The sequence below is a fragment of the Musca autumnalis genome, unplaced genomic scaffold (assembly GCF_047663935.1).
Source record: "Musca autumnalis isolate F117 unplaced genomic scaffold, ASM4766393v1 scaffold_4, whole genome shotgun sequence".
Taxonomy (NCBI): domain Eukaryota; kingdom Metazoa; phylum Arthropoda; class Insecta; order Diptera; family Muscidae; genus Musca; species Musca autumnalis.
Genome location: NW_027411977.1, coordinates 140,602,986 through 140,627,565, shown reverse-complemented (window position 1 = coordinate 140,627,565; position 24,580 = coordinate 140,602,986). Strand labels below are relative to the sequence as shown.

The 24,580-nt window shown below is 35.0% G+C and overlaps 1 protein-coding gene across 5 annotated transcripts in view; it reads left to right on the top strand.

Moving 5' to 3' along the window:
- The first annotated feature begins 10,372 nt into the window (after nucleotides 1-10,372).
- The window catches only part of LOC141402572 (protein Smaug-like), a 50,003-nt gene continuing 35,795 nt past the window's right edge, over nucleotides 10,373-24,580 (top strand). For 2 of the 5 annotated variants that reach the window (XM_073984124.1, XM_073984120.1), the window contains exons 1-2: nucleotides 11,077-11,143; nucleotides 11,239-11,426. The gene's annotated coding sequence lies outside the window, so the exon portion shown is untranslated. Of the gene's footprint in view, nucleotides 10,716-11,005; nucleotides 11,144-11,238; nucleotides 11,427-24,580 lie in introns of those variants that run through there. The other 3 variants (XM_073984122.1, XM_073984117.1, XM_073984121.1) reach the window with 3 other exon arrangements.

Below are 24,580 nucleotides of genomic sequence, written 5' to 3'. Positions count from 1 at the left end.
TTACATTTTTGCTGGTGTGGACGCACAAAGTAAATGGCGTAAGGAAAATCCCCAATATTGCACATACCCAGCAAAAAATTTTGGAAGTTGTGCAATTGGAGTTATGATTCCACAACATCTTTCGATGTACTGCGGTAATTCACGAGACGGAAATTTTTAATGGAGTGGAGTTGGAGTCCATGTCGAAAGCTGAACTAGTGATGGGAAGGCAACATAAAAAAACTTTAGGATGATGAAAGAAAATCAGATGCGCTTGGATTAAATCGAGAACGGAGGAAGTAATCTCAAATGTGATTGAATTTAATGGAAACTTTTTTTAAATTTGTGTTTATATAATAAAGTTCTTTGTGTTCTTGTTTTACACAAATAATAAATGCATTTTGTTTATTCTGGCATATTTCGCAATAGCTTGCAATTTAAGCGCATCTTTGGATTGATTAAAAACACAATCCGAAGAGTGCCTTTAAATTCAATCCAAAATACTACATAAAAAGTTGTGATTTGGATCGAAAACGGAGTGCATCCTAGCTGTGTGCTGTGGAAGCAAAGTGGAGTGCATCCTAGCTGCGCGCTCTCTTGTAAAATTCATAAGTGAATTCATAGGAAAAGATGTACTCCAACGACAAATGTACTGTACACTTGTACCCAGCAAAATGTTCGATGTCAAAGATGCTATTCAAGAATGTGTGCAAGTGAAATGGAATGTCATTTTTTCAACATCTTCACTCATTCTTTTTACAAGAGCGTGACCCCCAAAAGATGCAATTCATTTTCAGATCCTAAGCAAGTCATCTTTACTAACTCGATGGAACGGCATCTTCAACAATTCTTTGGCATGGCATCTATACCAATCCTTTGGCATGCCATCTTAACCAATTCCCAAGAATAGCATTTTCACTAATCTATGGCATGTCATTTTCACCAACCCTTTGGCATGTAATTTTCACATCTTGTTCGGAAAATGGAAAATGCTGTATTGAAAAATGGTTCTCATTTTTTTATTTTAGACCCGGTCCACACTAGCGTGAATTTCATTAAAAAATTTCATGAAATTATGTGTTCTTAGATCGAATTCCCCACTACAACAATTTTATGATTTTACTCTACTATGGCCGTCGATCTAGAGACGCATAATTTCATATCAAAATTTCAGTGAAATTACTGTAGTGTGGCCCGGGACTTATTAATTCAAAGGAATTAATGAAATAACTATAATTTATTTATCATCATAAAGTTTACATCTATAAATGCAGTTTGTTCTCGTTGTTGTAACAGTAGTTAATATGTTTGTATTCTCATTTTTCTGCTTAATCTGACTCTGGGTCTATCAGTCGTAAGAATGTGGCTATTTCGCTATTTATATGGTTTGTAACCACAAAGCTGCAAACTTAAGTTTCTTAGCAGGATTGGTAGGGCAATTGAAAAGGAGCAGTGTGTCGTGGGGGCCTGTGCTGTATGCTGGGCAGATGTTTTCCACGGTGTCATCAGTACTTGCCCTATAGGAATTTTGACGTCTGCACCATCCCGAGCGTATTGACCCAAAACTACTCTGGTTTGTCCTGACAGCTGGCGCTTCTCAGCTGCGATAGATGGTGGATGTTCTTCAAGGACCGCATTCACACGATAACTGTTTACTGCATCTGCGACTGCATTCTTGTGAATGCTACATAAACCTGGTTGAAAGGCTTGTTGATCTAGAGGTTCTCTCTTGTAACGTTATGTCTGGTTTACATTCGGCATCGTTTCGTGATTTCGAAGGCGTTTCGTGATTTCGCGCGGAATCATGCAAAATTTATCATGATTTCCCATACAAAAATGAAATCATCTCATTTCGCGATTTCAGCGAAATCAACATCGAAATCACAGTACATACACATGATATACAACCCTGTGTTTGCCTAAAAAAGTACCAAAAGTTGCAACACTTTTCACGTATCACAATAAACAAGGTAGATGGTCAATTGCTGCAACAAAAAATTTTAGTATCAAAATTTTTAAACAATGTGAATAAAATATTAAATTACTTTTAATGATAATGTTAGAAAAAAGAGCGAATTGTCAAAAATTTATTAAAAATTCCGGGAACGGAAATTGCAAAAACTCCAGCATAAATGTCAAAATCAACGTATCAGCTATCATATCATGATCATGCTTGCTGCTAGTTTCTACTAGACCAAAATTGTATGGCAGAAATCAGGAGAAGAACACAACTGTTATCGATCAAAATTTATTATGATGCCACAACGATAAAATCATTTTTTATTTTTCCATTTGTTGGAACCATACACAATTAATACGATATATAGATAATTTTACGATAATTTTCGAAATAAAGTTGTAAAGTTCTATATTGTCGTATATTTTTGATGACTAATACAATTTACAATAACTTGTTTTGAAAATTCATGTTCGATCAGCTGCGCATATGCATCTACCTTGATCATTGTGATATGTTTGAAATCAACAAAAAATATGGGTAAACACCGGGGTGTATTTCAGGATTTCGTGAAATCCAGTGGATTTTGGAGCGCAAGTGTAAACTTGGCATTACACTTCTCTTTCTAGATTATGAGCACGGCTGGCTCTGAGTGAGTCCTCTGCTAATATGGAGATGGCCGTCATTGCAGTTGTTGTGCTGCTTACGGATCCTATGCTATTGATCGGCAACTGGAAAGTTATTTCTGATGCTGGAAGAACTATAGCCCCAAGGGTCCTTGCTACGGGCGACAAAAGCGAAATCGGGTTGTAAGATTCACCTTTGCTGACATCCTTTTCGGCTTCAGTAGCTGGCCTATTTTCCAGACTTCGGGAACGATGTGTTTGGCAAGCGACAGGTTGTAAATTTAAGTGAGAAACTTGACTTCCGGCCGTCCCAGCTGTTGCAGTCTTAAGGCCTGCGTACATAAGCTGCCTTGCCTGCTTACCTTGCTTACTTCTGATAAAAGAATAAAAAAGAAAAGGGCGACCCAGTTCGAAATTTGCTCGGCCTTTTTTATTCTTTTATTTTTATTATGTCAGAAATGAAGCAGGAAAGCAAGGCAATGAGGCGAAGCAGCTTATGTACCCAGGCCTTAAACACCGCCGCTGCACGCAACAGAGTTTACTTCCTCCGCAACAGGTTTTGATTCATCTTACAAAAGGATTTTACTTCCCATCAGAGCAGTGCAGATTTCGAAATTGACTCCAACTGCAGATTACTATTTCGTGAATTTTATTTTACAACGTTTTGGAAATTTTTGTTGTTTTGTAGGGATCTACAAATCGACTTGTTGAGCAGGGTTCTCTAGAGCAGGCAAGGAAACTTTTATAATTGGCATGTTCCTTTACTTTTAAAAATGTTAATTGTTGCAAAAATGGTAAGGTAAATTGTATGCTTTTAAAAGTAAGGAAACACTTTGCGGGTAAAAACTGGTAACCTCAGGCATGTAAAGGAACACGACTAATACCAAAGAGTGCAGTCCGACTTTACTTTTAGCTCAATGATTGGGACTTCCTAGCATAAATAATAGAATACATACATGTGTAAAAATAAAAACACAAAATCATCTCTATTGGATCGATGGAATGGGTTCAAATGCTAAGGAAAAGATCGGATCTACCACGACTTCCTTTGAATTGGTTCAAATGCTGATGAAACGATCGGATCTTTCACGACTTCCTTCGAATGGTTTCAAATGCTGATGAAAAGATCGGATCTTTCACGACTTCATTTGAACCAATGCAAAAGATCCAGTGAAATCATGGCATCTCATGGAACCACTTCCATACAATTTTGCTGGGTAGTGATTCAACTGCATCCGCGGATGCAAACTTTTTTCTGGGCTTTCTACCACAACAACGCTCTCTGAGCGTCCGTATTACCCAAACACGTTGAGTCCAAAATCACATTTAAAACACAAAATCCGCGACCGAAACTTGCTTAAAAGTTTTCATTCGTAAAGCAAATAATTTCCCTTCGCAATGAATTGTATTTCATGTTTTTTTTTTTGGGTTTTGTTTTTAATATACAAAACACACACATACCCGGCAAAAAGTTTGCATCCGCGGATGCAGTTGATTCACTACAAGTGTACAGTACATTTGCCGTTGGAGTACATCTTTTCCTATGAATTCACTTATGAATTTTACAAGAGAGCGCGCAGCTACGATGCTCTCTATTTTACTTCCACAGCACACAGCTAGGATGCACTCCGTTTTCGATCCAAATCACAGCTTTTGATGTAGTCGTTTGGATTGAATTTAAAGGCACTCTTCGGATTGTGTTTTTAATCAACCTAAAGATGCAATAAAAATGCAAGCTATTCCAAATATCCCAAAATAAATAAAATGCATTTATTATTTGTGTAAAACAAGAATACAATGAACTTTATTATATAAACACAAATTAAAAAAAGTTTCCATTAAATTCAATCACAATTGAGTGTACTTCCTCCGTTCTCCATTAAATCCAAGCGCAACTGATTTTGCTTCGTCATCCTAAAGGTTTTTTATGTTGCCATTAAAAATTTCTGTTTCGTAAATTACCACAAAAATGTTCGCAACTTTAGTTGGTATTTATTATTTTATAACAAATTCTTCGAAATATATTCACACTTGTTTCTCTTTTGAAGAAATTATGTCGGCAGCGACGGGTAGGGATCAACCAACTGTTTTTGTTTTGTAGGGATCTCTAAAGCAACTGCTTATAAAATGTATCGAACTGAGTGCATTTTTCATAACTTTGTGGACTACATCGATAGATGTTATGAAAATCAAGCAACAAGTGGGTTTTTTCACAATACCAATGTTGTGCATTTTATAAAAAACACGAAAAATGAATGAAGGGCCAAGGTTTCTCCACATAATCGAGTTGTGAATATGATAAAATGTTTGTTTCAATGAAAAGCTGACAAATTTCTTCCATACAAATGTTCTAAAAACTATTTTAAAAACCATTGATTTCGATTGCTTTTAAAATTGTTTGACATATTAATCAAACAGCACACACACATACAAAGTTTGTGTATATTATGTTGACGTTTTAGAAACAATCGAAAGAAAAAAAATTAAATTGACAGGAAGCTTTAGCTAATACTTGGTTTACATTTACGAAATTCACTCGATTTCAACTGTCAATTCCTTTACTTAAACGTCAAATGAAATCCAATTGATTTCAGATGAGTTTTCATTTGACGTATACACAAAGGAACTGACAGTCGAAATTAAGTGGATTTCGTAAATGTAAACCAAGCATAACCTTTTTTATTAACTAGGCGTTTACACCAGACAGTTTGTCTTCAAATACAACTCTGATTTACTAACACATACATACATTTGTCTTTTGTCTCCCAGCTGTCCATCATTTTTTCACAAACAGCCGGGTTAACAAATTTTTGACATTTTCGTAAAAAAGAAGTGATATGATAATTGAAATGTGTTGAAAACAAAAGACATGAACAAAAACAAAATATGTGAACGGAAAACAAGAAGAAATCGATGATTTTCATTCATAATTTTACAACTGTTTTTGCAGTTGTCTGGACGCCTACGTCACACAGGCAAGTTTTGGTATTTTGACAATCAATACATGAAGTCAACTGTCCTGTCATTTGTAAACGCAGGGTAAACCATGAATAAACCGGGTTTCAAATGTTAATTCCATATCACAAACGTTAAATAATGCTTGGTTTACATTCGGCGTCGTTTCGTGATTTCGCGCGGAATCAAGCAAAATTTATTATGATTTCGCATACAAAAATGAAATCATCTCATTTCGTGATTTCAGCGAAATCAAAATCGAAATCACAGTACTCATGATATACAACCCTGTTTTTGACTAAAAAAGTACCAAAAGTTGCAACACTTTTCACGTATCACAATAAACAAGGTAGATGGTCAATTGCTGCAACAAAAAATGTTATGCCAAGTTTACACTTGCTCTTCAAAATCCACTGGATTTCACGAAATCTTGAAATACACTTATTTTTTGTTGATTTCAAACATATCACAATGATCAAGGTGGATGCATATGCGCAGCTGATCGAACATTGATTTTCAAATCAAGTTGTTCTAAATTGAATTAATCGTCAATTGAACTTTACAACTTTATTTCGAAAATTAACGTAAAATTATCTATATATATCTTATTAATTGTGTAGTACTAACAAATAAAAAAATAACAAATGATTTTATCGTTGAGACATCATAATAGTAAATTTTGATAGATTAAAGTTGTGTTCAGAACCTGCAAAATATTACCACTTGCAGTAGTTTTCCCGTTTAGTGCTAAAAATGCGTTCCCGTACTCCGAAATCTAGCGAGACTTGCACTTCTCTTTAAACAAAAATTGTACCGAATAATAACACCCCTTTCTCCTGTTTTCTGCCATACAATTTTGGCCTAGTAGGAACTAGCAGCGAGCATGTTCATTGACATCTAATGTGATAGCTAATACGTTTAATTTGACATTTTTGCTGGAGTTTTTGCAATTTCCGTCATTTTCCCGTTCCCGTATTTTTTAAGAAATTTGTATGGAAAAGCAATTTTTGACAATTCGGTCTTTTTTTTAACATTACCATTAGAAAAGTACGGAAACACAATGAAAAATAGCATTGTAACAAAGTAATTTAATATTTTTTTCACATTGTTTACAAATTTTGATACTAAAATTGTTTGTTGCAGCAATTGACCATCTACCTTGTTTATTGTGATACGATAAAATAACTTTTGGTACTTGTTTAGGCAAAATCAGTCTTGTATATCCTGTGTACTGTGATTTCGATGTTGATTTCGCTGAAATCACGAAATGAGATGATTTCATTTTTGTATGCGAAATCATGATAAATTTTGCTTGATTCCGCGCGAAATCACGAAACGCATTCGAAATCACGAGACGACGCCAACTGTAAACAAAGCATTAGTATCAAAATTTGTAAACAATGTGAAAAAAATATTAAATTACTTTGTTACAATGCCATTTTTCATTGTGTTTCCGTACTTTTCTAATGGTAATGTTAGAAAAAATTCGGGAACGGAAAAATGACGGAAATTGCAAAAACTCCAGCAAAAACGCCAAATTTTTATTGCAGAGAACAGGAGAAGAGGCTTTTATTCAAAAACAAGTGCAAGTCTTGCTAGATTTCGGAGTACTGGAACGCATTTCTAGCACTAAACGGGAAAAATACTGCAAGTAGTAATATTTTGCAGTTTCTGAACACAACTTTTATCAATCAAAATTTATTATTATAATGTATCAACGATAAAATAATTTTTTAGTTTTTCATTTGTTAGTATTATAAACAATTAATACGATATATAGATAATTTTACGATAAAGCAGTAAAGTTCTATATTGTCGTACATTTTTGATGACTAATTCAATTTACAACAACTTTTTTTTGAAAAATCATGTTCTATCAGCTGCGCATATGCATCTACCTTGATTATTGTGATATGTTTGAAATCAAGAAAAAAATAAGTGTAAACACCAGGGTGTATTTCAGGATTTCGTGAAATCCAGTGGATTTTGGAGCGTAAGTGTAAACTTGGCATAATGCTAAGTTTACATTTACGAAATCCACTCGATTTCAACTGTCAATTCCATAGCTCAAGCGTCAAATGAAATCTCGTCTGGATTTCATTAGACGTTTAACCTATGGATTTGACAGTTGAAATCGAGCGGATTTCGTAAATGTAAACCAAGCATAAGTCCTCATAATGAAGGTTAACTCGGCAAAAAGCTTTAATGCAAACGCCGTTTAATAAGCTAAATCCGGTCATAACCCAGCAAAAAATTTGGAAGTGGTGCAATGTAGAGTTATGATTTCCCTGCGTCCTTCGATGCAGTCCACATGGAGTTAGGAAAAATGGACTCGGTTCGATACATTTTATAAGCAGTTGCTTTAGAGATCCCTATAAGCAGACACATTTCTTCAAAAGACAAACAAGTCCAGCAAAAATTTTGCATCCGTGGGTGCAGTTTAATCAGTACCCAGCAAAAAGTTTGCTTCCGCGGATGCAGTTGAATCACTACAAATGTACAATACAAAAGCCGTCTGAGTACATCTTTTTCTATGAATTCACTTATGAATTTTACAAGGGAGCGCGCAACTAGGATGCACTCCATTTTGCTTCCACAGCACACAGCTAGGATGCACTTCATTTTCGATCCAAATCACAGCACAGGCACAGGCACTCTTCGGATTGCATTTTTATGCCCGTAATTTCTACGCGTAGTTATCTATGAGTTCATATCGACGCCTCCAAACAATAGTATGCTAAGTCGACTTAGCATGTTTTCAAGTTCTTTACATTTTTATATTTAGCGTCCTTTAACTTAAATTCTGTCAAATTTTGGTAATAATCGGACAATCCGAACAGAAGTTATAAACAAATATTTACTTAGCATAGTACTGAAGGTCAAAGAAATTTCCAAACTTTTAGAGATTGTCCTGCAAAACTCACTGTTCAGAATTAGCAAACTATTATTTGGAGGTGTCGAACGTCCTTTAACTTAAATTCTGTCAAATTTTGGTAATGATCGGTCAATCCGAACAGAAGTTATAAACAAATATTGACTTAGCATAGTACTGAAGTTCAAAAAAATGTCCACACTTTGAGAGCTTCTCCTGCAAAACTCACTTTTTAGACTTAGCATACTATTATTTGGAGGTGTCGATATATATCCCCCGTGTAAGCAAAATGTCATCATTTCAATCCATAGGTAACGTTACCGGGTCGAAAACGGCCGTGTTACTTACACCAAGGATTTTGCCTGGTTGATCGTTGCCAATGTGTTAAAAATTGTAAAACACTTATATGTGGCAAATGTTTTTACGAAATCATGAATGAAAATCACCAATGTTACCACATGTTTTCAAAATATACACGCCTCGGTAAATGGCACGTAGAAATTACCAAACTCGTAGGTAAAGATAACTAATAGGTAGCTACCTACCCAGTTACCTAGGGCTAGAAATTACGGGCATTATGCTAAGTTTACATTTACGAAATCCACTCGATTTCAACTGTCAATTCCATAGCTCAAACGTCAAATGAAATCTCATCTGGATTTCATTTGACGTTTAACCTATGGATTTGACAGTTGAAATCGAGTGGATTTCGTAAATGTAAACCAAGCATTAGTCGGTCTAACGATGCAATAAAAATGCAAGCTATTGCGAAATATCCCAGAATAAATAAAATGCATTTATTATTTGTGAAAAACAATAATACAAGGAACTTTATTATATAAACACAAATTAAAAAAAGTTTCCATTAAATTCAATCACAATTGAGTGTACCTCCTCCGTTCTCCATTAAATCCAAGCGCAACTGATTTTGCTTCGTCATCCTAAAGGTTTTTTATGTTGCCTTCCCATCTCTAGCTCAGCTTTCGACTCCCACTCCACTCCATTAAAAATTTCTGTTTCGTAAATTACCACAAAAATGTTCGCAACTATAGTTGGTATTTATTATTTTATAACAAATTCTTCGAAATATATTCACACTTGTTTCTCTTTTGAAGAAATTATGTCGGCAGTGACGGGTAGGGATCAACCAACTGTTTTTGTTTTGTAGGGATCTCTAAAGCAACTGCTTATAAATGGTCTGTTCCAGAACTGCAAGAATCTACTAATTTCTACTATTTCCTTCGATAACATAAAGGCAAAATTGTTATCGTAGTAAAAATTAGTAGATTCTTGCAGGTTCTGGAACAGAGCAAAAATGTATCGAACGGAGTGCATGGACTACATTGGACTACATCGAAAGATGTTGTGAAATCATAAATCCAATTGCACTACTTCCAATTTGTTTTGCTGGGAAGGAAAAGTAAATTATAGCTTCGTTCCCGTACTTTTTAATAGTAAAAGTTTTTTTTTTCTCGTAAAAGAGAGAACTGCAAAAAATTTGTTGTCACACACAAGTTTTTTGAAATAGTTCGGGAACGGAAAAATGGAAAATACGTCAAAAAAACTGGAACAAATGTCAAAGTCGGCGTATCAGCCAATCAGACGCCGGCAACCATGTTACTATTTTTTTACTCGCCCAAATTTGTCGTGTAAAAAGTTTTTAAAGAGAGCGTCATTCAGCGCCATTTTTGTTTAAAGAGAAGTGAACATTTTACAACTTTTTTGTGTACGGGAACGGTTTTTGGAGTAAAATGTGTAAAAGTCGTAAAAATTGTAAAAACTTTTTAGTTCTGGAACAGAGCATATGTTTCTCTTAATTACGAACGGTGTCGTGGAAACGGGTTAATTCGTGTACGTATTTCGAGAGGCGAACAACGTACTTGAAACGCTTGTGTGAACATGACATAATCTGAATGTCTGTTTCCCACTTTCGATAATCGATTATCGATAGTAAAACCAGCTACGAAAATTGAGAGAATATCAGGGAATCATGAGATGTAGATACGAAAATGGTGATAATCAGGGAATAAAGTTGACCAGTCAATTTTTTATAGCCTAGCTCGGGGAAAATTGTTTTACAAAGAGAAAATAATTCATTGAAGAAAAACTATTAAAATACTATCAAATTCGGCCAATTTTTTGCAAAAATACACTAGAATCGTCCTACAGAGAAACGGCAAACATCGAAAACATGGGGATTAACAATTGTGTGCATGTAACCTCCAATAAAAAGGACGTAAACGTGGTTGGTTAAATTTTTCGTGAAGAATAATTAAAATACAAAAAAAGAAAAGTGACAAGTAGTGTGAGAAATACAATAAAAAAGGTGAGGAAAGTTACAGTGAATGACCAAAAAGAAACAAATAATGAGGAAAATATGAAATTAAATAAAAATTATAGGATGAATGTGTTTTTTCTGCGTGTTTTGTGTGCTCCCGCCCGTGTATTTCTTCCCTAATGGTGGGGGCAAGGATTCAATTGAATTTGGTGTGGCTATTTTTAAGTACAAAGTCAGTCAGTGCTATATGCTGAAGTAAACGAGAAGAAAGAAGAAAAAGATTGCAACAGCAAAAATAAAGATGAAATAAAAAAAATAATTTCAAGGTTTTGCGTTTTACTGCGCTGTTACTGCGTAAGAAAATCTGGCCCCAGAAAACGAACACTGTGAATTTAGCACACAAAAATGAAGTACACGCAGGCCAGTTGTAGATCAAATAACAATGGCACAATGTTAATTGTTTGTTTGTGTTTGGTGTAAGTCTCTATGAAATTTAAAATGTGATTGCTGCATTCTTTTTGTCCTATGCAAAATATAAAAAGGATCTACAATTAACTATTGGAAATTTCAGGAATAAAAAGCGAACAATACGTTCCAACAAAAACAAGTGAATCAACCAAATCATCTCTGCGAAAATATATTAATGAGAAAGTAACGACAGCAGTGACGCGACGCCAACATTCATTTTGCGTCGTCGTCGTACGTACAACGGATGGCACAACACCACCAACAAACAAAACAAACATCACAATAATAACGGTAAAGCAACAAAAACATGTTCAGCCGAAGCACTGCGCAGCGTAGTGTATCAACAAACTTTCAACCAGAGAAGAATTGGTCATTTTTTCTGTTAACAAGAAAACAAAACATGTACAAATAAGTGTTCACATTACAATACAGATACAAATAATGCTCCAGCCATGGATAAAGTCCCCCGTCTTCTGTTTACAACAAGAGAAATCGCTAGAAATTATTTTGTGTTTCTGTTGTGTTGTGTGTGTAATATCTCCTACCCACAGCCTCCTCCAGCTCTACAATCCGAATGCGACAGCAGCAATAACATTGTCTGTCCAAATAACTGCATGTATTTTTGCATAAAAATTTCCTGCTTTTGTTTGTGATGGTTATAGAGAACGATTATGGAATTTTTACCATAATATAAGGAAATTCGAAAGCAAATAAATAAATTCTCTTTGTGTTGGAATTAAAATTTCAGGAAATTCTAAGCTCTTTGTTAACTCGTTCAGTTAGATACTTTATCTTTGCACAGCTTAGAGCTTATTTCAGAAAGATATCTCCATGAGAAAGAATCGATGGTGTAATATAACGTCGACACCAATGACGCGAAAATGCTAATATGTTTGGTTACTTACAAGTGAAGAGCTATCAAAAAATCGTGTTAGCAGACAACATTCTGCTACTATTTGAACAAATGGGTAACCAGACCGGGCTAGTCTTGGTTGTAGTAGATTTTGCGTTATAGGCATAGATGAATGTTTGAACTGGATTCGTATCGATTATAAAAAATGTTCGATTTAAACAACAATTTTGTTCGATTTGCTCCTGCCCATAGGAGAAAGACTTAAATCCCCGGCCGAAGGCCGGATATACCTACGTAAAATAATTATATGTGCAAACTAATTTTGTGATATTTATTATCGAAAACAAAATTTATTTCCAATATTATTTTTACATTGTAGTTAGTGCTTACGATTGCTTTTAAAATATAAAAGAAAATTGCGTTCTTATTAATTTCGTATTAGAGAAAAATAATTTATAAAAAATTTGTCATAGAAAATAATTATATGTGCAATAACGAAATTTTTTAAAAAATTCATAATAATGAACAAAATTGTTGTACATTTAACATGATATTGTATTGTCCTTGTGGATTAGGACTTGTTGTAGCCTTCGTCTCATAGATCCGACTAGGTTTCTTAAGGTGTTAGTGGTGATATACTCCCATTCCGCCAATAATGCACATTTCAATTATTTCAGCGTCGTGCACTCCTTTGACTTCGTGAAAACTTTGGCGGATAGTATGGCCCGAAGGTCTTCAATGGGTTTGTGGCCATGAGTTATAGCTGGCCACTCCAATAACCGTACATTTCGTGCCTTAAAAACTCCTTTGTAGGTTCAACAGGGTGATTGGGGGCAATATCCTGCTGGAAAGTCCAATTATATCCGTACAGTTCTCCAGCAAAATCTATTAAGTTGTTCTCTAACAACTCAACATATGATTCGGCATTTATTTTTGTCGGAACAAAACTTAAATTAGGCTTTCGTCCAGCTCTGAATGCAGCGCATACCATAAAAGATCCTCCTCAAAAACTTCCCAATTCTCAAATAAATTCTAACGGTATTAAATTTCAATTTTTTTCTACATTTTGCTTATGTCCTCTCACTTTTTGCTTAGTGGTAATACCTTCCTTGGATTTAATCTGTAATCCCGTTAGTTGAGACATTAGATTTTAATTTACAAACCAATAAAAAATAATTATATGAGAATTATGAAACATTCGCGTCTGTCACGTCATAAAGGGAACACTTAACATCGACGAAAGTCTACTTTAAGTTTTGTTTCGACAAAAATGAGTGCCGAAACATAAATTTAGTTGTTAGAGAACAACTTAATAGATTTTGCTGGAGAACTGTACGGATATAATTGGACTTTCCGGCAGGATATTGCTCCGAATCACCCTGTTGGACCTACAAAGGAGTTTTTAAAGGCACGAAATGTACGGTTATTGGAGTGGCCAGCTATAATTCATGGCCACAAACCCATTGAAGACCTTCGGGGTATACTATCCGCCAAAGTTTTCACGAAGTCAAAGGAGCGCACAACGCTGAAATAATTGAAATGTGCATTATTGGCGGAATGGGAGTATATCACCACTAACACCTTAAGAAACCTAGTCGGATCTATGAGACGAAGGCTACAACAAGTCCTAATCCACAAGGGCAATACAATATCATGTTAAATGTACAACAACTTTGTTCATTATTATGAATTTTTTAAAAATTTTCGTTATTGCACATATAATTATTTTCTATGAAAATTTTTTTATAAATTATTTTTCTCTAATATGAAATTAATAAGAACGCAATTTTCTTTTATATTTTAAAAGCAATCGTAAGCACTAACTACAATGTAAAAATAATATTGGAAATATATTTTGTTTTCGACGATAAATATCACAATATTAGTTTGCACATATAATTATTTTACGTAGGTATATTAAACAATTTCGATTTAAACTAAACTTATGTAGAAACCAAGGGCCCGATTATGGATGTCAACCCAACTCCAGTTGCGTTGCCGACAGCAAATTTAATAATAGAAATTTCCATTACTGTATTGAAATTCATATTTTTTAAAATTTTACAAAACACTTATATTGAATGAATTTGACAAAAATTTCTGTCGTTTCACTTATTTTTTTGTGGGATTTTCACTTCTGGCAACGCAACTTCAGTTGAGTTGCCATCCATAATCGGCCCCAAGGAATTTTTCGAAATTTCGGAGCAGATTGACTTTTCAAATAATTTAGTTTATGTTTGTTTTGTTTATTGTTAAAGATTCAATCACATTTGGTTGTTTGAGTTGGAGTATTCCCCCATTGGCTCAACTTCATTTATTACCCTCTATCAGCAATCAAGCAAGGGAGTTTTGTTAAAAACAAAATTCCAACAACAACCTCACAGGTAACTGTGGTGATGTTCTTTTCAACTCACAGAATTCGATGAATTCTTAGTTGATACGTGCTGACATTTTGCAGAATATTTTGATTTTGATGTTTCTTTGGAAAAGCCGAAAAGAGAGTGTGATTCTCATTCATATGAGAATACTAGATACTTAAGGAGTTCGGTTTTTCGCTAAAAAGGCATCATTTCAAAAACTGAGAAGCTAATTGATAATTCCCTTCGCCGGGATGAAATCATGATATTGGTAGCGATCAGTAAAATTTTGCAACACTGTCAGTTCGTTTTGAAAAGACATTACTTTCTGTAATAGAGGGTAATAAATGAAGTTGAGCTAATGGGGGAATACTCAAGCAATCTAATTTAGTTTATGTTAAAAACAAATCTAAAACGAACAATTGAATCCCAAATGTTCTTCTTTTTTATTGCGCATTCAATATTCGAATGTTAGCGATCATATTACATTTCATGTATAATTTTCTTTATATATTATTGACAAAATATGAATATAAATCTCTGTTTCTTGGGACACTTATTAAATTTTCTGCATTTCGAAAGGAAGTCCATTGTTGAATATTTTGAAGCCAGGACATTTCTTGTCTTCCTCTGCTACGTTTACCTTCTATTTTGGCTTGTAGAATTCTTTGCAGGATGCGGTATTTTGGGTTTCGCATTATGCGTTCAAGATTTGAATTTTTCTCCTTTTTATGTGATCGAAGATTTCTCTTGTTTTGTTCTATCTTCGTAGATCTTCGTCATTTGATACGTGAGCTATCCACGGTATTTTAAGAATTCTTCGATGTATCCACATTTCGAAGGCTTCTAAGCGCTTGAAATCTATTGCTTTTAAAGACCATACTTCCACAGAATATAACAAAGCTGGCCATATGTAGGCCTTTATGAACATTTTCTTGGTTGCAATGTTAATATCATGGCTTGTTAATACTCTTTTGTATTTGTAAAAGGCGTCTCTTGCCATTTCTATCCGGCATTTAATTTCTTTGGAGTTATCCCACTGATCATTTATTGAAAACCCGAGATATTTGAAGCTCGACACTCTCTCGAGTGGAGCGTTGTGAATTATTATATTCATGTTTTCAAAATTATTTTTCCTGCTTATTATCATATATTTTGTTTTATTGTTGTTTAATCTTAATCCACATGTTTCACTACACGCAGTTAGTCTTGTGACAAGGTTTTGTAGACCCGATAAGCTGTCGCTATTAGGGTAGTATCGTCAGCGTATCTGATATTGTTTACGTATTCATTATTTATTAGGACTCCTTCTTGGACGTTGGTAATTGATTCCTTGAATATTTTTTCGGAAAAAATATTAAACAATAGTGGGGGCAGTGTACAGCCCTGTCTTACTCCGTTGGATATAGATATTTCTTCCCTCATTTCTCCATTGATATTAATATGTGCACTTTGATGCCAACACAGACTTTTAATGTATCTAATTTATTTCTCGCTTATTCCGATTGACGCCAGAATATCCATGAGCTTGTCATGCTGTACGGTGTCAAATGCTTTCTCGTATTCTATAAAGCACATAAAAACATTCTTATTTACATCTCTACATTTTTGAACCAACTAGGATTTTGGGTTTTCCCGGTTTTTATCATTCCCGGGAAACGGGAATCATAAAATCGCCATACCCGGGAATCCGGGATTTCCCGGGAAATTTTAAAATACGAGAGTGGATCAATATTTCCCTGATTTTTTTATCTTCCCATATTAACTTATATGAAATACAATATTTTCAGAGAGTTGCGAGTTCAAAAATGGATAACACGTTTTCGCTCTATCGATTAAAAACGAAAAAATATGGAAAAATGCACCATGTTGCCCGGATTTTGCCCACACTGACCATTTCCATTATTCAAAGCTAAGGAAATCGCTCGATCGAAAGTGATTTGGCTCAAACAATAAAGTTATTGATCAGAAATTCCAATTTTATGGGCCTCTAAAATCGTATGTTTTATTCTTATGCTTAAGATTGCTTGAAACAAGTAAGAAAGTAGCAGTCAGCTGTGCCGATAGAGATATACCCTCAGCCTCGGACTTAAAGAAAGGAAGCAAACACAATACTTCTGACGTTTCTAGGGGCTTTTTGAATTTTTGAACCAATTTCTTAGGAAGTATGGATTTGGCCCGACAACATTTTTAACGTCTTAAAGAGGCCCGTAAAGACAAACTGCTGTAAACAATTCAAATCGATCCGAGAAACTTCACTTTCTTTCCGTATGCACGAGAGTTGTCGTGCGCACCATTTTAGTGATAATTGTTGAACTTTAGTGGGGAAGGTACCGGAAGTAATGGACCACCGATATGGTCCATCTTCGAACTTAAAATAAGTTTGAAAAAAATCTCGAATGCCAAATTTTTGACCTGATCGGTGGCTTCGTTCGAGAGTTATCGTGCGCACCAGCCAGCCAGCCGGACCCTCTTTAGCCCAATGACTGAGGGTATAAAAATGGGACTTAAAAAGGAAAATATTCTTTCACACTTAAATGGAACAGAATAAAAATTCGTCGTTAGAGTCAATGTTTTTGGTGCGGCTCTTATAACTTTTTACCTGAAAACACTTTTGTAGATTAAAATTATTTCCAAATCTTTTGTAATTTATTGATTCTGTAAAATATAATCGAATTCTGATTCCATGGTATAAAAGTGACGGGCATAGTTTATTCATTCAACATTAGTTATGATAAATGTAAAAAGATATTTCCCGGGCATGGCTCATTTGGCTGATAAGTCGGTAATCGTTGCATCTTTTCGGGTGAGATTTTTTTGGGATGGATAAAAATGTTGACTACAGCCAATCCTGAGGGTATTGTCCGGTGTGAAATATGTAGTTATAGTTTTGTCAGCAGGTCAACATTGTCACCATTTATCATTTTTAGTATTTCGGCAGGTATTTCATCAGGACCCGTGGCTTTTCGTTCTCGGATGGATCTGGTACAGTCTCGGAATTCGTTTTGTATGTATTCTTTCCAGATATCTTTATTCTCAGCAGTTTCAAAAACGGGTTCATTATTATTGTTGTAAAGTACTGATGAATTGGTATTTCTGTAAATGCCGGCTGCTTCTTTAATTTTCTTGTGTAACTGGAAGTCGTCGTGCAGTGTCATCAGTCGTTCAATTTCTTGGCATCGACTGTTCAGGTGGTTATTTTTGGCTATACGCACTTCCCTTTGAATTTCCCTGTTGATTTCCCAATACATCTCGTAGTTACTATTTTTATATTTTCTACCATCATCCATCAGTTGAAGTATCTCTTCAGTCATCCAACTTTTACTCTTGGGTTTTGGTTTCCAAGCGTGTCACGTGTAATTGAATTGATTGTTGTCTTCACACTGGTCCATATATTTTCCACGTCATTCCTGTTGATATTGATTAATTCTGTGTTGACTTCAGAAGAAACGTCAGACCTTATTATAGGATTTTCGAGTTTTCCGATGTCAATTTTTCGATTTGACGTGCTAGTTTTATGTGGATTTTTGCCATCAGAAGATTGTGGTCAGATGGTACATCTGCGCTAGGGTATACATACATATATGTTGTGGCCTTTCTTATAGACGAGCAGTGTCTATTTGGTTCCTTATCACATTCCCGACTCTATCTTGTGGGGATTTCAAAGTGTATAAACTTCTTGGCGGTAGGGCGAAAGGGTATTAGTAATTTTCATTTTAAATTCCTGGCAAAATTCGATGAGTCTGTCAGCTCTTTCATTTCTATCTCCTAGACCATATATTCCTTTTACTCCTGCAACTATATCGCTTCCTACCTTTGCATTGAAATCGCCTTGGATTATGGTTATTTCATGCAGTTTTGTTATTTTATGCGGTTTTGTTATTTTACTGAGTTCTTCGACTTCAATGTAAAACGCTTCAATCTCGTCATTACTTTTATCTGCTGTAGGTGCATAGACTTGGATTATATTAATGTTGGATTATCCAAATGTTAACAAAATCTGTAATTTATTTACTTTTTAAAAGCAATATCGGTTGAAATATGTATTATATGTGAAAAAGTATGCTTTTTGTTATATAAAATGTGCCGACTACTAGCAAAAAAGCACCATCCTAACAAATTCGCAAATTTGTAGAATTCTTTGCAGGATGCGGTATTTTGGGTTTCGCATTATGCGTTCAAGATTTGAATTTTTCTCCTTTTTATGTGATCGAAGATTTCTCTTGTTTTGTTCTATCTTCGTAGATCTTCGTCATTTGATACGTGAGCTATCCACGGTATTTTAAGAATTCTTCGATGTATCCACATTTCGAAGGCTTCTAAGCGCTTGAAATCTATTGCTTTTAAAGACCATACTTCCACAGAATATAACAAAGCTGGCCATATGTAGGCCTTTATGAACATTTTCTTGGTTGCAATGTTAATATCATGGCTTGTTAATACTCTTTTGTATTTGTAAAAGGCGTCTCTTGCCATTTCTATCCGGCATTTAATTTCTTTGGAGTTATCCCACTGATCATTTATTGAAAACCCGAGATATTTGAAGCTCGACACTCTCTCGAGTGGAGCGTTGTGAATTATTATATTCATGTTTTCAAAATTATTTTTCCTGCTTATTATCATATATTTTGTTTTATTGTTGTTTAATCTTAATCCACATGTTTCACTACACGCAGTTAGTCTTGTGACAAGGTTTTGTAGACCCGATAAGCTGTCGCTATTAGGGTAGTATCGTCAGCGTATCTGATATTGTTTACGTATTCATTATTTATTAGGACTCCTTCTTGGACGTTGGTAATTGATTCCTTGAATATTTTTTCGGAAAAAATATTAAACAATAGTGGGGGCAGTGTACAGCCCTGTCTTACTCCGTTGGATATAGATATTTCTTCCCTCATTTCTCCATTGATATTAATATGTGCACTTTGATGCCAACACAGACTTTTAATGTATCTAATTTATTTCTCGCTTATTCCGATTGACGCCAGAATATCCATGAGCTTGTCATGCTGTACGGTGTCAAATGCTTTCTCGTATTCTATAAAGCACATAAAAACATTCTTATTTACATCTCTACATTTTTGAACCAACTAGGATTTTGGGTTTTCCCGGTTTTTATCATTCCCGGGAAACGGGAATCATAAAATCGCCATACCCGGGAATCCGGGATTTCCCGGGAAATTTTAAAATACGAGAGTGGATCAATATTTCCCTGATTTTTTTATCTTCCCATATTAACTTATATGAAATACAATATTTTCAGAGAGTTGCGAGTTCAAAAATGGATAACACGTTTTCGCTCTATCGATTAAAAACGAAAAAATATGGAAAAATGCACCATGTTGCCCGGATTTTGCCCACACTGACCATTTCCATTATTCAAAGCTAAGGAAATCGCTCGATCGAAAGTGATTTGGCTCAAACAATAAAGTTATTGATCAGAAATTCCAATTTTATGGGCCTCTAAAATCGTATGTTTTATTCTTATGCTTAAGATTGCTTGAAACAAGTAAGAAAGTAGCAGTCAGCTGTGCCGATAGAGATATACCCTCAGCCTCGGACTTAAAGAAAGGAAGCAAACACAATACTTCTGACGTTTCTAGGGGCTTTTTGAATTTTTGAACCAATTTCTTAGGAAGTATGGATTTGGCCCGACAACATTTTTAACGTCTTAAAGAGGCCCGTAAAGACAAACTGCTGTAAACAATTCAAATCGATCCGAGAAACTTCACTTTCTTTCCGTATGCACGAGAGTTGTCGTGCGCACCATTTTAGTGATAATTGTTGAACTTTAGTGGGGAAGGTACCGGAAGTAATGGACCACCGATATGGTCCATCTTCGAACTTAAAATAAGTTTGAAAAAAATCTCGAATGCCAAATTTTTGACCTGATCGGTGGCTTCGTTCGAGAGTTATCGTGCGCACCAGCCAGCCAGCCGGACCCTCTTTAGCCCAATGACTGAGGGTATAAAAATGGGACTTAAAAAGGAAAATATTCTTTCACACTTAAATGGAACAGAATAAAAATTCGTCGTTAGAGTCAATGTTTTTGGTGCGGCTCTTATAACTTTTTACCTGAAAACACTTTTGTAGATTAAAATTATTTCCAAATCTTTTGTAATTTATTGATTCTGTAAAATATAATCGAATTCTGATTCCATGGTATAAAAGTGACGGGCATAGTTTATTCATTCAACATTAGTTATGATAAATGTAAAAAGATATTTCCCGGGCATGGCTCATTTGGCTGATAAGTCGGTAATCGTTGCATCTTTTCGGGTGAGATTTTTTTGGGATGGATAAAAATGTTGACTACAGCCAATCCTGAGGGTATTGTCCGGTGTGAAATATGTAGTTATAGTTTTGTCAGCAGGTCAACATTGTCACCATTTATCATTTTTAGTATTTCGGCAGGTATTTCATCAGGACCCGTGGCTTTTCGTTCTCGGATGGATCTGGTACAGTCTCGGAATTCGTTTTGTATGTATTCTTTCCAGATATCTTTATTCTCAGCAGTTTCAAAAACGGGTTCATTATTATTGTTGTAAAGTACTGATGAATTGGTATTTCTGTAAATGCCGGCTGCTTCTTTAATTTTCTTGTGTAACTGGAAGTCGTCGTGCAGTGTCATCAGTCGTTCAATTTCTTGGCATCGACTGTTCAGGTGGTTATTTTTGGCTATACGCACTTCCCTTTGAATTTCCCTGTTGATTTCCCAATACATCTCGTAGTTACTATTTTTATATTTTCTACCATCATCCATCAGTTGAAGTATCTCTTCAGTCATCCAACTTTTACTCTTGGGTTTTGGTTTCCAAGCGTGTCACGTGTAATTGAATTGATTGTTGTCTTCACACTGGTCCATATATTTTCCACGTCATTCCTGTTGATATTGATTAATTCTGTGTTGACTTCAGAAGAAACGTCAGACCTTATTATAGGATTTTCGAGTTTTCCGATGTCAATTTTTCGATTTGACGTGCTAGTTTTATGTGGATTTTTGCCATCAGAAGATTGTGGTCAGATGGTACATCTGCGCTAGGGTATACATACATATATGTTGTGGCCTTTCTTATAGACGAGCAGTGTCTATTTGGTTCCTTATCACATTCCCGACTCTATCTTGTGGGGATTTCAAAGTGTATAAACTTCTTGGCGGTAGGGCGAAAGGGTATTAGTAATTTTCATTTTAAATTCCTGGCAAAATTCGATGAGTCTGTCAGCTCTTTCATTTCTATCTCCTAGACCATATATTCCTTTTACTCCTGCAACTATATCGCTTCCTACCTTTGCATTGAAATCGCCTTGGATTATGGTTATTTCATGCAGTTTTGTTATTTTATGCGGTTTTGTTATTTTACTGAGTTCTTCGACTTCAATGTAAAACGCTTCAATCTCGTCATTACTTTTATCTGCTGTAGGTGCATAGACTTGGATTATATTAATGTTGGATTATCCAAATGTTAACAAAATCTGTAATTTATTTACTTTTTAAAAGCAATATCGGTTGAAATATGTATTATATGTGAAAAAGTATGCTTTTTGTTATATAAAATGTGCCGACTACTAGCAAAAAAGCACCATCCTAACAAATTCGCAAATTTCACAAGTTTTAAAGGAAACAATTCAATATTTCTTTATGTCATCGGAAAGTAAACAAAATTTTGAAGCAAATAAGCTTTATTTCATTGCAATTGGCCAAATTTCCTCGGAATGGCGAAGGATTGAAGTTAGGTAAACCCTTAAAGTGCCGACTATTGGTGCACTTACCCTATACTTTATATGATCTTAAATTATTCGAGGAGATACAAACAGAATGGCAAACTTAATATACCTCCATTACAAATTTAACAATTTTGTTATTCTTAATATTTTTAATCATGCAGAAATTCGAAATTTTTTGATTTGATTTGTATTAATCGGTCCAGTAGAACCAGTAGTGCGATTCTCTAACTAATTTTTTTAAGTTACCGACAAAAATCGGTCAAATTAAAACGCAAAATTATGAATGAAAAGTTCAAATAAAAGTTGACAACACTCTTGATATCGGTAGAACTTTGCGACTGCTTTCTATTCTTAAGCTTATCATTGTAATTATACCCTCAGCCTTTAGGCTATGAAGGGTATATACACTTTCATACGGGCAAAATGTGCCTCATCGAAATAATGGTTTTAGACCCCAAGTATGTTTGGACGAAATGTGTTTCAGACAATTTGGAGTCGATTGAGCAATGTCCGTCCGTCTGTCTGTCTGGCTGGCTGGAGCGCACGATAACTCTCGAAGGGATGAACCGATTCGGTTCAAATTTTGGCTTTCGTAATATTTTGTCCAAACTTAGTTTAAGTTCGAAGATGAGCTATATCGGTCCACTCCTTCCGGTACCTCCCCCACAAAAGTTCGAAAATGTTCGGAAAATTTGTACGCACGATAACTCTTGAAGGGTGTAACCGATTTGGTCCATACTTTGCCCATCGTAGAGCGTGTACCAGACTTAGATCAGGTTTTAATATGGACTCAATCGGTCCACTCCGTCGGGTAACTCCCACACAAAATTTTGGAAAAGTTCAGTTTAGGAACATCTCTCGAATCGCTTTGATTTTTGCTTTAGCAACTTGTATTCACTGCCCTCCATACGACGGTATAAGTTTCATCAGGGGCAAGTCCATATTTCCTGAGAAAATAGCCTGAAAGTTTCAAAAAACCCCTATGACACCGTGTGAGGAGGTTGGAGGGCAAAATAACTCTCGAACAGGTCTGCCGATTCGGTCCAAAGTTGGGCCTTAGTAATATTTTGTCCAAACATAGTTTAAGTTCGAAGATAAGCCATATCCTCCTTCAGGTACCTCCCCCACAAAAGTTCAAAAATGTTCGGAAAAATTGTGCGTACGATAACTCTTGAAGAGAGTGGCCGAATTGGTCCATACTTTACACATCCTAATATATCTACCATATATAGATCAGGTTCAAGTATGGACTATATTTGTCCACTTCATCCGGTACCTCCCACTCAAAATTTCGGATACATGTTCACTTTAAGACCTGCTTTCGAATCACTTTGATTTTTGTTGAAGCAACTTGCATTGCTGCCTCAATTGCGATGGTAAAAGTTGTTTCAGGGGCAAGTTCATACTTCTTGAGCAAACATCCCTGAAGTTCTAAAAAACCCCTATGGTACCATATGTAGTGGCTGGAGATCCATTCTTTTTAGTATCTCATCCGCAAAACTTTTGATATTAAATCCTAATCAACATTTTTGTCAGTTCAAACGCCCAAAATTCTTAAAACTCCCTAAATACATGCGTTTTTTGGAAAACAAATTGTTTCAATATACACAGGCTGAGGGTGTATCTCGGTCGGCAAAGCCGACTGATACTTTTTTACTTGTTTTAAAACAAGCTTATATATATTTTTTTGCATTTTTATTCAAATTTTATTAATTTAGTTAATATTTCTACATTTTTTATGATTTTACTTATTTTATTGTTATTTTTATGAAAATTAAGTTCACAAGTAATTCAATTTTTCAGTTTATGATATTATTAAATAATTGTATTTAATATTTGCATTTGCGGTTTTTACATATGTTTCGCATCTTTATACTTTCAGCGAACTGAAAGAATGTTTGGGTATGCACAGCTGCATCTATGAAAATTAGAAATTTAGTTATATTTTTTTTTCAGTTAATTTCTAACCTTAACTAACCTCCTATGCCATATTTGATGCCTTGCCATGCTAGTTGCCGAACCGAATTACGAAGAAAATCTGCCAAGCAGCCTTCCGGTCTATAGTGCACACATTTTCAAACTGCTGCAAGCGGGATACTTCGGGGATCTCTGGGAAAGTGTTTAATGCTCTCGTATCTCTTTGTAGATTTAGAACAATCATCTTAATAATGTAGAGTTTTTAATTAAATTTTCAACACTCCACACTCTAAATTTTTTACAACAAGATGAGGTACAAGTACGCGCTATTTCACACATTTTTTTTTTTTGAAATGCGGGTTTAAAATGTTTAAACTGTAGGCATTTACTGTTGTATGATCATTCACTTAGAAAAACCACGCCTTTCAACAAAAATGTTTGAAATTACGCACATTTCTGCGGCATCTTTTTTTGAAAAAGGTTAGAATGCATTTACCCAACTCATCTCGAATATTGATTTCTTTAATTATATAAATAATTGAAGATTCATAACTTTTACTTTGTTCATTGCAACTTTAAGAACGCGAAATATT